General features: G+C 44.3%; 1 protein-coding gene across 1 annotated transcript in view; it reads left to right on the top strand.

Moving 5' to 3' along the window:
• The window catches only part of PCNX1 (pecanex 1), a 3,150,868-nt gene that overhangs the window by 1,563,777 nt on the left and 1,574,345 nt on the right, over nt 1-12,746 (top strand). The gene's annotated exons all lie outside the window — the stretch shown is intronic.

The following is a 12,746-nucleotide window of genomic DNA, read 5'->3' as shown; positions in this document are numbered from 1 at the left end:
GATGTAAAAATACCCTCTAAGAACAACCTCTAGACCACAAACTGCGCTCATTGGAAGTGGTCCTCGCCTTGGAAGATGCTGACATTTGTGCAGTCACTGAGACCTGGTTTAAGGCTGCGCAGAGCATCCCAGCTATACCAGGTTACAGTTCCTTCCACATGTTCAGACCACAAACTGAAAGCATGAGATCTAAAGGAGGTGGTGTATCAATATTTATTAATGATAAATACACCTCTAGATTGGTTAAACAGCACATTTCCCTTGAATTCCTTCAGGTGCAATTGACTGTAGGTAAGACCCCTCTTCAGGTCAGCTGTAGGAATCCCTCCATGAATCAGGATATCCACTCAGCCTACTTTGATCTACTTGAGTCAGTCAAGATACACCCAAACTCCCTGGATTTGTGGGTGACTTTAATTACCCATCCATTGACTGGGTAAATTATACATGTTCTAACTCACTTGCCCAATGGTTCCTGGACTTTAAGTCAAATACCCTGGACCAGCTGGTTGACGCATCACAAGGGGCTCAAACATCCTGGATCTGGTGCTCACCAAAATGGGGGACTGCTGCACCACCCCCAGTGTGTGGCCATCCCTAGTGAGATCTGACCACAAGTCAGTCTCGCTAGAAGTAACTATAACACAAGACTCCCCCCCCCCCCCCATTAGCAACAGCTAGACTAAAAAACTTCTCCAGGGCCAGTTACAGCCTCTTACATGATAGTATAAATAGCTTCATAGCCCCTCTCATCCACTGATGGAGTCACCTATGCTGAGTTGTACACCAGTGCTTTATACGAGCACCTGTACAATTGTATTGACTGCCGTACTTGGTAGAACCCAAACAAGATCTTCAAGGAAAAACATACCTGCCTGGTGGACAACTGCCACTAATAGGCTATACAATAGGGAAAGAAATTGCTGTATGAGAGCAGGAAGGAACGGTCTCAAAACTGAAAACACTGCCTCCACAACTTAAGCAAATAAGACTCCTAGTGTAGTCCTCCAAAGTTAACTACTAGTCCAGATTAGCTTCCCTAAGGATAACCACAAGGCCTTCTTTATTTACATCCGTAACCTCAAAGGTAAGGACCAGATTTGTGCTGAATTCGTAGTTAATGGTACTGCGCCCTCTCCAGTGCCAAGAACACAGCCTCAATGTGACCAGACAACATCCTGGGCTGTATTCTACATGGGTTAAAACAGGAATTAGCATAACCATTGGGCACGCTTTTCAATGTCGGCCTAAGTACTGACTTTGTCCCACTGGAATGGAAAACCACTACGGTGAACCCTTTGGCACAAAAGGGGTGTATCCATGGACCTCGGGAACTGTAGACCCATTAACCTGACTGGCGTTATTTACAAGGCCATGAAGCGAATCATCATGGACATTATTAACAGAGATATAGGAAATCTCCAACTGTTCTACCCCACCCAGTTTGGTTTTGTCAAGGGGAGGTCATGCCTGTTAAATTTGGTGGACTTCAAGACAGTCACCAAAGTCTTAGATGAGGGCAAATCTGTGCATACACCCTGCCTAGACTTAGCCAAGGCCTTTGACACAATCCCATACTCGGGCATCAATGATAAACTCACCCAGCTTTGTATCATATCACGTATTGTCTGGTGGGTTGCAAACTGGATGACTGATGGAACTCATACTGTCAAAATAGGGGACTCAACCTCCTCCAGCAGCCCCTTATTCAGTGGTGTTCCACAGGGATCAGTTGTGGAACCCCTACTGTTCGGAATCTACTTCTTTGAAGTACAGGCTAAAACTAAAGAACTGACATGGACAAAGTTTACTGAAGACTGCAAACTGGGAGTGATCATTGAAACCCCTAGCAATGCTTAGAAGGTCTTATGCAGACTAATGACTGGTGCCAAAGTCTGGTCTTAATGCATTTCTTGCATAAGTTAATTATCCCCTTCTGCAAGGGTCATGTTCCTGCAAACTTACACATCAGACGCAACACCCTAAGCACACAGTCCGTGGTGAGAGATCTGGGCACACAAGTCGACGGCATCCTTAACTTCGATCACCATGTCTCCTCAGTGGTAAGAAATGCATTTTATATTGCTCATCTCATAAGTAAGGGTATTGCCTCCAAAAAAAGAGGTTATAACCCCCCCTGTACTCTTCCCTCAGGCCTATAATAGAGTACAATGATCCCTTTGGTATATTCTTTTCCAAACACCTGCAGCAGTTGGAGAGAAGACAAAGGTTCCTTACAAAGAAAATTCAGGGTCTTCAAGATCTGTCTTATGCGGACAGACTGAAATCACTGTCACTTTACTCTGCATCGTAAAGACTGCTCAGAGGCAGCCTGTGCCTTGCATATAGAGCAATCTCTTATCCAGCTTTTAATGGAAATGCACATTTGCAAGTCAAATGGCACTCTGATCACTCGCTCAAAGAACCTTAACCTGGTATGTGACATCAACAGAACTTGCTGGAGAGCTTCCTTGTCATGTTAAACAAAGCCCCTTATTGGTCCTATTTAAAATAATTTGGACGATTGGATGGGAACCAGAAGTTCACCGTGGGGGTTCTTCTACCTGTGTCCCTCTTGGACAGGGGCAGTAGGAACTGATTTTAATGTCTGGTTGAACTAGACACTCTTGGGAACATAGGATGAAATTGGCCAGGCTTGTAAGGGCCCTGTGGCCATTAGCTTAGTAACCTCCTATGAATACTTAATGTTAATACTGTCATGAAAAAAATGTGCATTTTGAATTTGCCATTTAAATCTCTGGTGTATGGTGCAAGAGTGTATCAAATCTAATCAAAGCAGAATCGAGGTTAAAGTAACTAAACATATGCACGTTTATAAATGTACTACACATCATTTTTTTATTTTTAGTACATAAAAATATTTCCCCAAAAATTCCCTAAAAAAAACTATGCAGATTGTGTGGCAGCTTACGTAAATTCAATGCACTCTTAATACATTAATAATAGTTAAATCCTGGTTTTCTGACTGTATTTAATTTCAACTGCCAGCATAATTCTTTTTTCTCCAAAACAGAACTGACGTCCCCTTCAAGGTCATCCATTTCCACAGTCCAGAATGATAAATTTAAAACCAGAATGTCTGTGGTGTTCTAATAAGTGTTTGGATAAGGTGTTCTTTGCTTTTATGTCTGATGTCAGAAAGATTACCTGAGATCCTCCGTTCCAGTTTATTCATAGTCTTACCCTCATAAAATGCACGGCAGTCATTACACATGGCGTTACATCCATTTTAAGTATTACAATTACCACTTGCTGAAGTTTTCACCATCTTTTTAAGATAGGGGCACTCAAATGAGTCACACCCCATTAAGTACTCACAGAAAGTACAGATGTTAAGTTGTCTATCTCGCCTTCATTCTTGCTGGATGGGTTCGGAGCCGACCTCGGCTCCGACTCGGCCACTCTAAAAGCTCGAGAGTTGGTTCCACCGGCTCGAGGCTCCCCCTATATCCCACAATGCTAGGCGTGAGTTACCTCAGATCTCGTTTGCCGCTACAGCGATCGAGGTGTGTTTTCTACCGGCTCCAGGTTAGTGAAAGTTAGACTAGTTTAAATTCTTTAGACTTAGGCTAGCTTAGTGTATTTTTCTCCCTTTAGTGTAGTGGACTTATTATCCCTTCTACCTTTTATCCAGCCCCCCTTTTTTTCTAAAGAACGTATAGTTCTTTCCCTAAGGCCTTCGGGCCCTTCCTTCCCTATCCTTAGGGTGTGTATGTGTTTAATTAGGGAGTTTTATTTAACTTACCTTTAGTTTAAATAATTCCCTTTGAACCCTATCAGTGTAATCTGTGTGTGTGTGTTTTCTGTGTGTGATTACACTTCGGTTCCTTGAATATGTCCAAGGATACAAAGGTCTCAGGCTTCAAGAAGTGTGACTCGTGCTGTCAGAAAATGTCTCTGACAGACGGTCACACTTCTTGTGTGTATTGCCTGGGACCTTTACACCTGCAGGACTCTTGTGCTGTATGCCATGGCTTCAGCCCTAGAGTCCTGCAGGAGAGAAAAAATAAACTCATTTTGAGGGGTTTAATTAAGCCTGAAGGTTCCCTTTCTGTGTCATCGGGGAAACCTTCTAAGGCTTCTAAGACCTCGGCTCCAGCTTCAGAGTCGAGGCGTAAGGCTTCGAAGCCTACTGCTTCATCGGCTCTGGCTGGAGCCGATGAGTCTTTGACTGCAGTATCCGTGGTTTCCTCGGCTCCGGCCGGAGCCGAGGCATTAGAGATTCCTGGGTCGGCTCCGATCAAACCATCGGAGCCGACATCTAGAAAGAGATCGAGGTCCCCGTCCCTTGGCTCCGTTCATTCTGCTCCAGCGTCTCCCCTGCTGTCTGAACGGAGTCATAGATCTCACTCCTCCAGGTCATCGAGGCTCTCAGATCACGACCTCCAGAGGGTAGTGAGTAGACTTTTGAAGTCCGAGGCACTGGCCCAAATGCTCCAGAGTCCGACTCATCAGTCGATGCCTCAACTTGTTCCAATAAATATTCCTCCTCCGACTCCTTTGAGCTCGAGCCGGGCGCCTCTCGGGACCGAGACTGTGGTAGCGTCGGAGCCGATACATTTGTCTTCGGCTCCGTCGTCGGCTCCGATTTCTTCTTTGAAGAATCTCGGCGCCGGGCTTCCCTCGTCGGCTCCGAGGGGGTGAGTGGCATCGGACCCTTGTCCGACCCCCCACTCCCTCTCGGTGCTTCGGCGCTGGTGAGTTCGGCTCCGACATCGGCCTCGGAGCCATCTCTGTCGGTGCCGAGGGAGGTTCTCAGCTTCTCGTGGCGGGGACCTCTGGCTCTGCCTGACAGGGGTGCATTCGAGGTCATGCGGAGTGTGTTGGAACCTTGTTCGACTCCACAGTCGGCTCCGTCTGCCCCTCCCACTTCGGTGCCTTTGGTTATGTCGACTCACTCCCTCATCCCAGACCGCAGAGAGCAAGCTCCTCAAGAATCCCCTGTGGGGATCTCATCCTCTTCCAAGGCCTCCCCTGAAATGGCAACGGAGCCCCCTAGCAAGAGAAAGTGTAAGAGGAAGCACATAGACTCACCTGAGTCTGTCACCTCTGACAGATTTAGAGGATTCCGAGGGTTCCCCACGTTCCCCTTCTGAAGATGTCTCTTTCGCAGACATTCTAGAGATCCTGAAACAGAGGGGAAATTGGCCAGCCCTTAACCCTTCGGAGGATGAATCTGTGTATCTTGAGGCGTTTGGCTCTCGCCCTTCCACCTCCTGGGTGTCCCCCCCTTTGATCCCCTCATGCAGGTGGTTGCAAAGAAGGCCTGGACGGCTCCTGATTCAGTGGACCCTACCCTAAGGAGACCCTCAAAATTTATAACAGCACCAACTGACAAGCAATTTCTCACAAAAGGTGTTTCTGTGGATGCTATGGTGGTAGCTGTTGCCACCAAGAAGGAACTAGCTGATCCTTCAGTGCCTGTTCATCCCCCTAACAAAGAATCTAGGTCTATGGACAGGTACGGGAAGCGGATGTTCTCGTCAGCGACCTTTGCTATGCGTTCGCTGAACTACCTATGCCATTTTACTCATCTTCAAAGAGACTTGATCAAAGAAGCGAGTGACATGTTGAAGGATCCTACGGCTGCAGGTTTTCAAGACAAGATGAACACTCAGCTGGCTACCCTGAACTCCATAGCTAACTCCTCCATGCGCCTCCTTTCTTATGTGGCTGATGGAGCGAGCAGGGCCGCAGGGACAGGTGTGGCCTTACGCAGGCATGCCTGGATGCGGCTATGCAACTTTCATGGACCCCTTTAAAGCGTCTTTCACTAATTCCCCGTTTGATGGATCATCTCTTTTTGGTCCTCAAGTGAAAGAAACCTTGACTAGGTGCGAGACAGATGGCAAGACTCTTTCTGCCGTCGGAGTCCGTTTTTCGACTCCTTCTAGGCCTTACCCCAAAGGCCAGAAAAGTGGGAAAATGTGGTTCCGCAAACAATCTCAAGGGACTTCGCCTGACGACAAAGTCGGTTCCCGCCAGAGGCAGAGGGGAACAACAATGGTAGACGCCCTAGAGGCAGGGGGGGTCCGCAGAACCAGGGCAATCGGGAAGTCTTCTCTGATAAGCCCTTTCAGCATCCCTGAGGTGTTGCCCGACTGCCCACCTTCGGAGGCAGTCGGGAAGATTGTCACTGTACCCAGAATCCTGGCTATCCCTGACTCAAGACAAATGGGTACAGTCCATCATTTCGAAGGCTATTACATTCCCTTCTTCGCATTCCAAACCAATCAAAAAATCCCTTCCAGATGTTCCACCGCTCAAAGGGATCATGCAGCTTTGGAAAGTACAAATAAGCTTGCAATTAGAGCAATTCAGCCAGTTCCAGCAGACCAGCAAGGATCCGGAATCTACACCAGGTTCTTTTTAGTTCCAAAGAAAACAGGGGACTGGAGACCAATTTTGGATCTCAGTATCTTGAACAAGTCAGTCAAGAAAACAAGATTTCGGATGGTCACGCTGCAGTCCATCCTTCCCTTTGGGAAAGGGAAACTGGATGTGCTCTATAGACCTTCAGGATGCGTACTATCACATAAAAATGAACAGACACTCCAGAAGATTCCTCCGCTTCAGGCTGGGAACCAGTCATTTTCAATTCAGGGCCCTGCCCTTTGGTCTCACCACTGCCCCGGTGTTTACCAAATGCATGGCAGTGGTAGCTTCTCACCTGAGACGTCAAGGATTCCAGGTGTTTCCATATTTGGACGACTGGCTCCTCACAGCTCCCACCAAGCATCTTCTCCTAATGGCCAGGGACTACACCTTTCGCATTTGTCAAAAGTTAGGCATTTCAATAAATTGCGAAAAGTCTGTTTTGTCGCCTTGTCGTACTATTACCTTCATAGGCGCAAATCTAGACACAGTCAACATGTCTGCGAGACTAACACATCAGAGAATAGCAGACATACACAAACTGGTCTCACTCCTCTTCAGCAGCAACAGAGTCAAAGCCAGGTTAGTTCTGAAAGTGTTGGGGATTATGGCGGCTGCCATACCTCTGCTTCCATTAGCCAGGTTCCACATGAGAATCCTTCAATGGATTCTCTTCACGCAATGGTCATACCAGCAACTTCCGATGTCCCACACCATTATGATTACGCAGACATGCAGGAATCATCTTCTGTGGTGGATGTCTTCCCTCAGCTCTTATTGGGAAGACCCTTTGTCCCTTCCTCCGGTTGCTACTCTGACAACGGACGCCTCCCTGATCGGGTGGGGGGGGCATTATCAGGGCAGAACTGTCCAGGGCACATGGCAACCACACGAATGCCACTTGCACATAAATGTTCTAGAGATGAGAGCAGTGCTTTTAGCGTTGCTAGCCCTTCAAGACTCTCTTCCCTTGGGAACGATAGCAATCCAGACGGACAATATGTCTGTAGTGTGGTATATCAACAAACAAGGCGGAACCAGGTCCTACCCCCTGTGTCGAGAAGCACTCAGACTGTGGCAATGGGCGATTTCTTCTCAGCGGTTTCTGATAGCAACGCACATCCCTGGGAAGTCCAATCAAATCGCGGACAAGTTGAGCAGAGCTATCCTCATGCCTCACGAGTGGTCTCTGAAAGACTCTGTTGTGAGAGAAATTTTTCTCAAGTGGGGTCAGCCTTGCTGTGACCTTTTTGCTACTCCCCAAAACAGCAAGTGCAGAGATTTTTTCACCCTATTCCTCTACCAGGTCAGCCCAGCAAAGACGCTCTAGCCCAAGTTTGGCCGGCGGGACTTCTGTATGCATTTCCTCCCTTCCCACTAATCTCTCAAGTGATACAGAAAGCTATCGCTCAGAAGGCCGTTGATCCTCATTGCTCCTTACTGGCCTCGACAGGTTTGGTTCCCCTTTCTACATCAATTTCTGTTGGAGCGACCTTGGCATCTGGACCTAGTTCCAGATCTTTTGATCCATCAGTCGGGTCAGTTTCATCGCTCCCTTCTCTCTCTGAACCTCACTGCTTGGTTCCTCCAATTCCAACCTTAGCCAGGCTTCCTCAAATATCTCACTCTGTCCGAGATATTTTGATAGCTTCCCATAAATCTTCCACTAGAAAGATTTATTTGAGTAAGTGGAAACGTTTCGCCTATTGGGCTCAAGGAAGGGACATAGATCCTTTCACTGCTTCCATCCAAATGGTCCTTGATTTTCTAGCTGAAGTCTTCCATGCAGGTTCATCTCCTTCTACTCTTTAAAGTTCAATTGGCAGCTATTTCTAACTTTCATGTGGGCATTTCAGAGTCTGCCATCATGTCCCACAAGCTTTGCAAAGCCTTTTTGAAGGGAGTTTTTCTACTCAGACCTCCGATAAGAAATCCTCCTCCTCCTTGGGACCTAAATTTAGTTCTCAGTTCTTTGATTCTCTCCCCTTTCGAACCTGCAGCCTCCTGTTCTTTAAAATTGCCATCATGGAAGACTCTCTTTCTGGTAGCTATTACTTCAGCTAGAAGAGTTTCAGAACTTCATGCACTCAGCTGTCGACCTCCTTATCTGTTGTTCCATAAGGACAGGGTATCTTCTGAACCAACCCGTCTTTTTACCTAAGATAGCCTCGTCTAACCTAAATCAAAGCATTGACCTCCCGGTGTTTTTCCAGAATATTCTAACAGGTCTGAACAAAAATTGCATTGGCTAGATGTTCATCGTCAGTTAAGGTACTTTTTGGATAGAACCAAACAATTCAGAAAATCTGACCAGCTGTTTGTCTCTTATGCAGAAGGCAGAAAGGGACTTTCAGTTTCAAAGGTATCATTATCCAGATGGCTAACATCTCTGATTTCCCTTGTTTATGAAATTAGACACCAAAAGCTGCCTAACAAACCTAAAGCCCATTCTACCAGAGCTTTGGCTACTTCTATAGCCTTCCAAGACAGACTGCCTATTGACACCATTTGTGCAGCGGCTACTTGGGCTACTCCTCACACTTTCATTTCTCATTATAAGTTGGATTTAGCCTCTAGGCATAGAGCTAACTTTGGTTCCACTGTTCTCAAGAGTCTGTTCCGTTAGGCCACCCGGGACAAGGTGCTAGGGACGCGGTCCCATCCAGCAAGAATGAAGGCGAGATAGACAACTTAACATATAGAAGATGTCCTTCATGGATGCATCTGCAGTCATAACAAATGGGTTGTCCTGTCGTCAAGCAGCCCTTCGGTCGGCCGGTTTCCAAAGTCTGGGTCCGGCTTCGGTTGATGTCGCACTTCACCCGACGTCATCTCTGCTGGTCTTTGGGTATAAAGGCATCAGCCGACGCCATTTTCCTCAGTCTTTCTTGCCGCGTGGCGCCCGAAGCAGAAGCTGTTCGCAAGTGCCGGTCGGTCAGATCCAGAGATTACTACTACCGAATACTACTTCGAAGACTTCTAAAAAGCTAAGTACCCCGTTGGGGACTCTTTCTTGCCTCAGCCGATGTCAGAAAAAGTCAATAACTGTTTAACTTGTGAGAAACAAATACCTCATAAAGATTTCCACTCTTACTGTTTGCCTTGCTTAGGCCCAGACCACGACGTAGCAGCCTTTTCGGCCTGTGCACCCGGGAAAAGGTGCTAGGGACGCGGTCCCATCCAGCAAGAATGAAGGTGAGATAGACAACTTAACATATAGAAGTTATGTTCTTACCATAACGTTCCATGTTAGTTGTCTTCTTCTCGCCGCCTTCTTGCGTCCCACCCTCCTTCCCCCCGGCCTGGACAGACCTAGAGGAGTTTGATTGTGACCTCTCTTTCTACCACCTCTTTACTTTAGGTATATGCTGCTGTGCATATTTTCCTGGATCAGGATGTAGGTCACCCTTCTCTTCTCCCTGTTTTATAGAGGTGGACTTTGTTTATAGTTATTCTATTGCTATTATAAGCTGGGCCTAGCTTACAAACGAGATCTGAGGTAACTCGCGCCTAGCGTTGTGGGATATAGGGGGAGCCTCGAGCCGGTGGAACCAACTCTCGAGCTTTTAGAGTGGCCGAGTCGGAGCCAAGGTCGGCTCCGAACCCATCCAGCAAGAAGAAGGCGAGAAGAAGACAACTAACATGGAACGTTATGGTAAGAACATAACTTCTATTTAGATGGCCCACAGATTTTAGTGCTCATGTCATCCTGGTGTTCTATATTATTTTTTTTTTTCATTTCCACAGTTACATATGCTTCTTCTGTTTTTATATACAAAAGTAGGGTGTTCTCCTAAAACCCTTACAAGCTGTCGCTTGTCATTGAAGCTGGTCCATTTCTCCTTAATAATGTTGAAATCACAGGTATAAGTTAGAATGCAGCTGTCCTTATTTTTCACTTATTTTGGGTTAAGATGGCCTTGTTGCATAATTTTACCAAAAGGCCTGTTCCATATAGAGTCATTATTAATTTTAGAATGTGTAATGGGGTCCAGGATCATTTGTAACATGTTCGATTCATATCCTCTGGTTAAGAAATAATTTTTAAGATCATTCATATTTTTGAGAAAAGGGACAAAATCTGTGGTAATGCATGCTCATCTGTAGTCTTGTGATTTTATTGCACTATGCTTAGGTTTTACTGGATGCATACTGTCTCTGTGAAGTAAGTAGTTCACTCTTCTTGGTTTTCTGTTTTAGTTACCAATTAAGTTTCCTCTGTACTTATCAATACTGACAGTCATATCAAGGAACTGCACTGACTCAGAGCTGATGGAAGTGGTAAATTTCAGGAAGTAGGTGGATTTATTGATGTAATGGATAAACTTGGCGAGTTTAAATTTCTCACCTTGCCAGACTATGAATACATCATCAATAAAGCAAAGGTAGCTGGTCATAAATTTCTGATATTCACTTGCCTAAAGCTACATTGGCCAGGCTAGGGGCCATAGCCACACCCATGGCTATCCCTCTCATCTGTTTGTAAGCCTGGCCATCGAAACTGCTGCATATTTTAACTCTGTTGTACTCTGGATAGACCCAACTTACATTAGTCACTGGCAAACCATTCTTGTATTATTAAATTTGTATAATTTTATCAAATTTGATAAGTTAGAAATATGTAACAATTTTTTTCATCTGGTTAATAAAATTTATCTTAGAAGGTTATTCATTCAGTCTTTAGACCCTGCATGTATGAAATAAATTCTTAAAACAGTTAAGAAATTTGTTTTTAAAACTCCATTAATATCAAAATGGAAGTTTCTGTGCTTTCCCATTACACACAACTCAGATTTAAGGAAACACAAAACAAAGTTAAAATAAATTTACTAAAAAGGAATGGATGAGTATTATAGTCTGATTTCTTTAAAAAAGAAAAAGCTAAGTGACCAGAATATTTAATGGAAGATTATAAGCTGGATGAATTTGTTAGCCAGTTAATATTATCCATCAGTAAGAAATTAAATGAATTTGTGAATAATTTGAGTGAAGAGGAACAGAACAGCATTCCCCCATTATATGAATATATGAATGCTATCATTGAAGGTAAATTGTCCTACAAAGGAAGCTTGTCCAAGTTGTATACGTTAATTACAAATAATTTTGATGCAGAATTCTACAGCTTTGTATATAGTAGTGGATTGAGTGACTCAATAGATGGAAAGAATAAAACTGTTACTTAAATCAGTTAGTCATCCTACTTCATGTTTATACTAGAAAGCTTTTATGTGGGACTACATACATAAAATATTTGTTACGCTCTGTAAAATCTCTTATGTTTAGTAAAATGACTTAAAAATTTGCAAATTAAACTCACCTCCTACATTCCACGAATTTTTAAATTTATCAGCAATACTATGTAAAACTGAAAGAAAAGTGATAAGATTTTTAAAGAATAGTAAGACTTTTAGTGGTTGGGATAGCCTTGAAATTTTGCTATTGGAATACCAAATCTCTTAATGTATTAATTGCATAAGATTACCTTGATGATTCACTGAATTCCTAACCTTGTATATTTTAATGGTCGATGTACTTAATTTTGACCGTTAATATAATTTTGACCAACTGTACCACTGACGAAAAACACCAGCATGTGATAAAATGTGTGCAGCAATAACTCATATAGCACTCACATATATTTAGTACATGGAGCACCATAATTACATTCCAAAATAAAAAAAAAAACTGTAACACACTTCTGTAGTGTGAGACACGACAGTAACGAAGCTTTCAAATGTGTGTAACATTTTATGTTAGTAGTCAGTGTTGCAGTACTGGTTCTTGGGTCTTCCTGCAATGCAGAAGCCCATGACTGGCTTGATTTCCACAGTCTTTGCCTAATTCCTGCCAATGGATGTCTGACAACTGAAGTCTGGATGTCAGGGTATAAGAAAGGTGTCTGTCAGTGCCATCTTCTGTTCATTCTAAATGTATAGTCAAATGCGCTTCACATGTGTTGAGTACGTTCACAGGTCCTTCTCTTTCCAGTCAGATAAGTACCCTGTTGGGGAAATTTCTGTGCTAATTTAATGTTCAGAAAACTAAACAATTGCTTGAAGTGTGGTAAGCAAATCCCACATAAAGAATTTCAGTTGTTTTGTCTGTTCTGCTTGGTGCCACAGCACAACATCTCTAGCTGTCCTGACTGCTCAAAATTCTGTGCAAAAACTCTCAAAGGTAGGGCCAAGGTACTTGCTGCACATATGGAGTCATCATCTTCAGCTTCCGGAGTGTTGTCACAGTTCACTTCTACAGTTGGGCCTCTACAGACTTCAGTAACTTCTAGCCTCATTTTAAAAACAAAAACAAAAAGAAGACAAAAAGGATAAGGACCCTGACATTTCCAAAAA

The sequence above is a fragment of the Protopterus annectens genome, chromosome 6.part0, assembly GCF_019279795.1.
Source record: "Protopterus annectens isolate FY-2018-M chromosome 6.part0, PAN1.0, whole genome shotgun sequence".
Classification (NCBI taxonomy): Eukaryota; Metazoa; Chordata; order Ceratodontiformes; family Protopteridae; genus Protopterus; species Protopterus annectens.
This window is presented reverse-complemented; position numbering and strand designations above follow the sequence as displayed.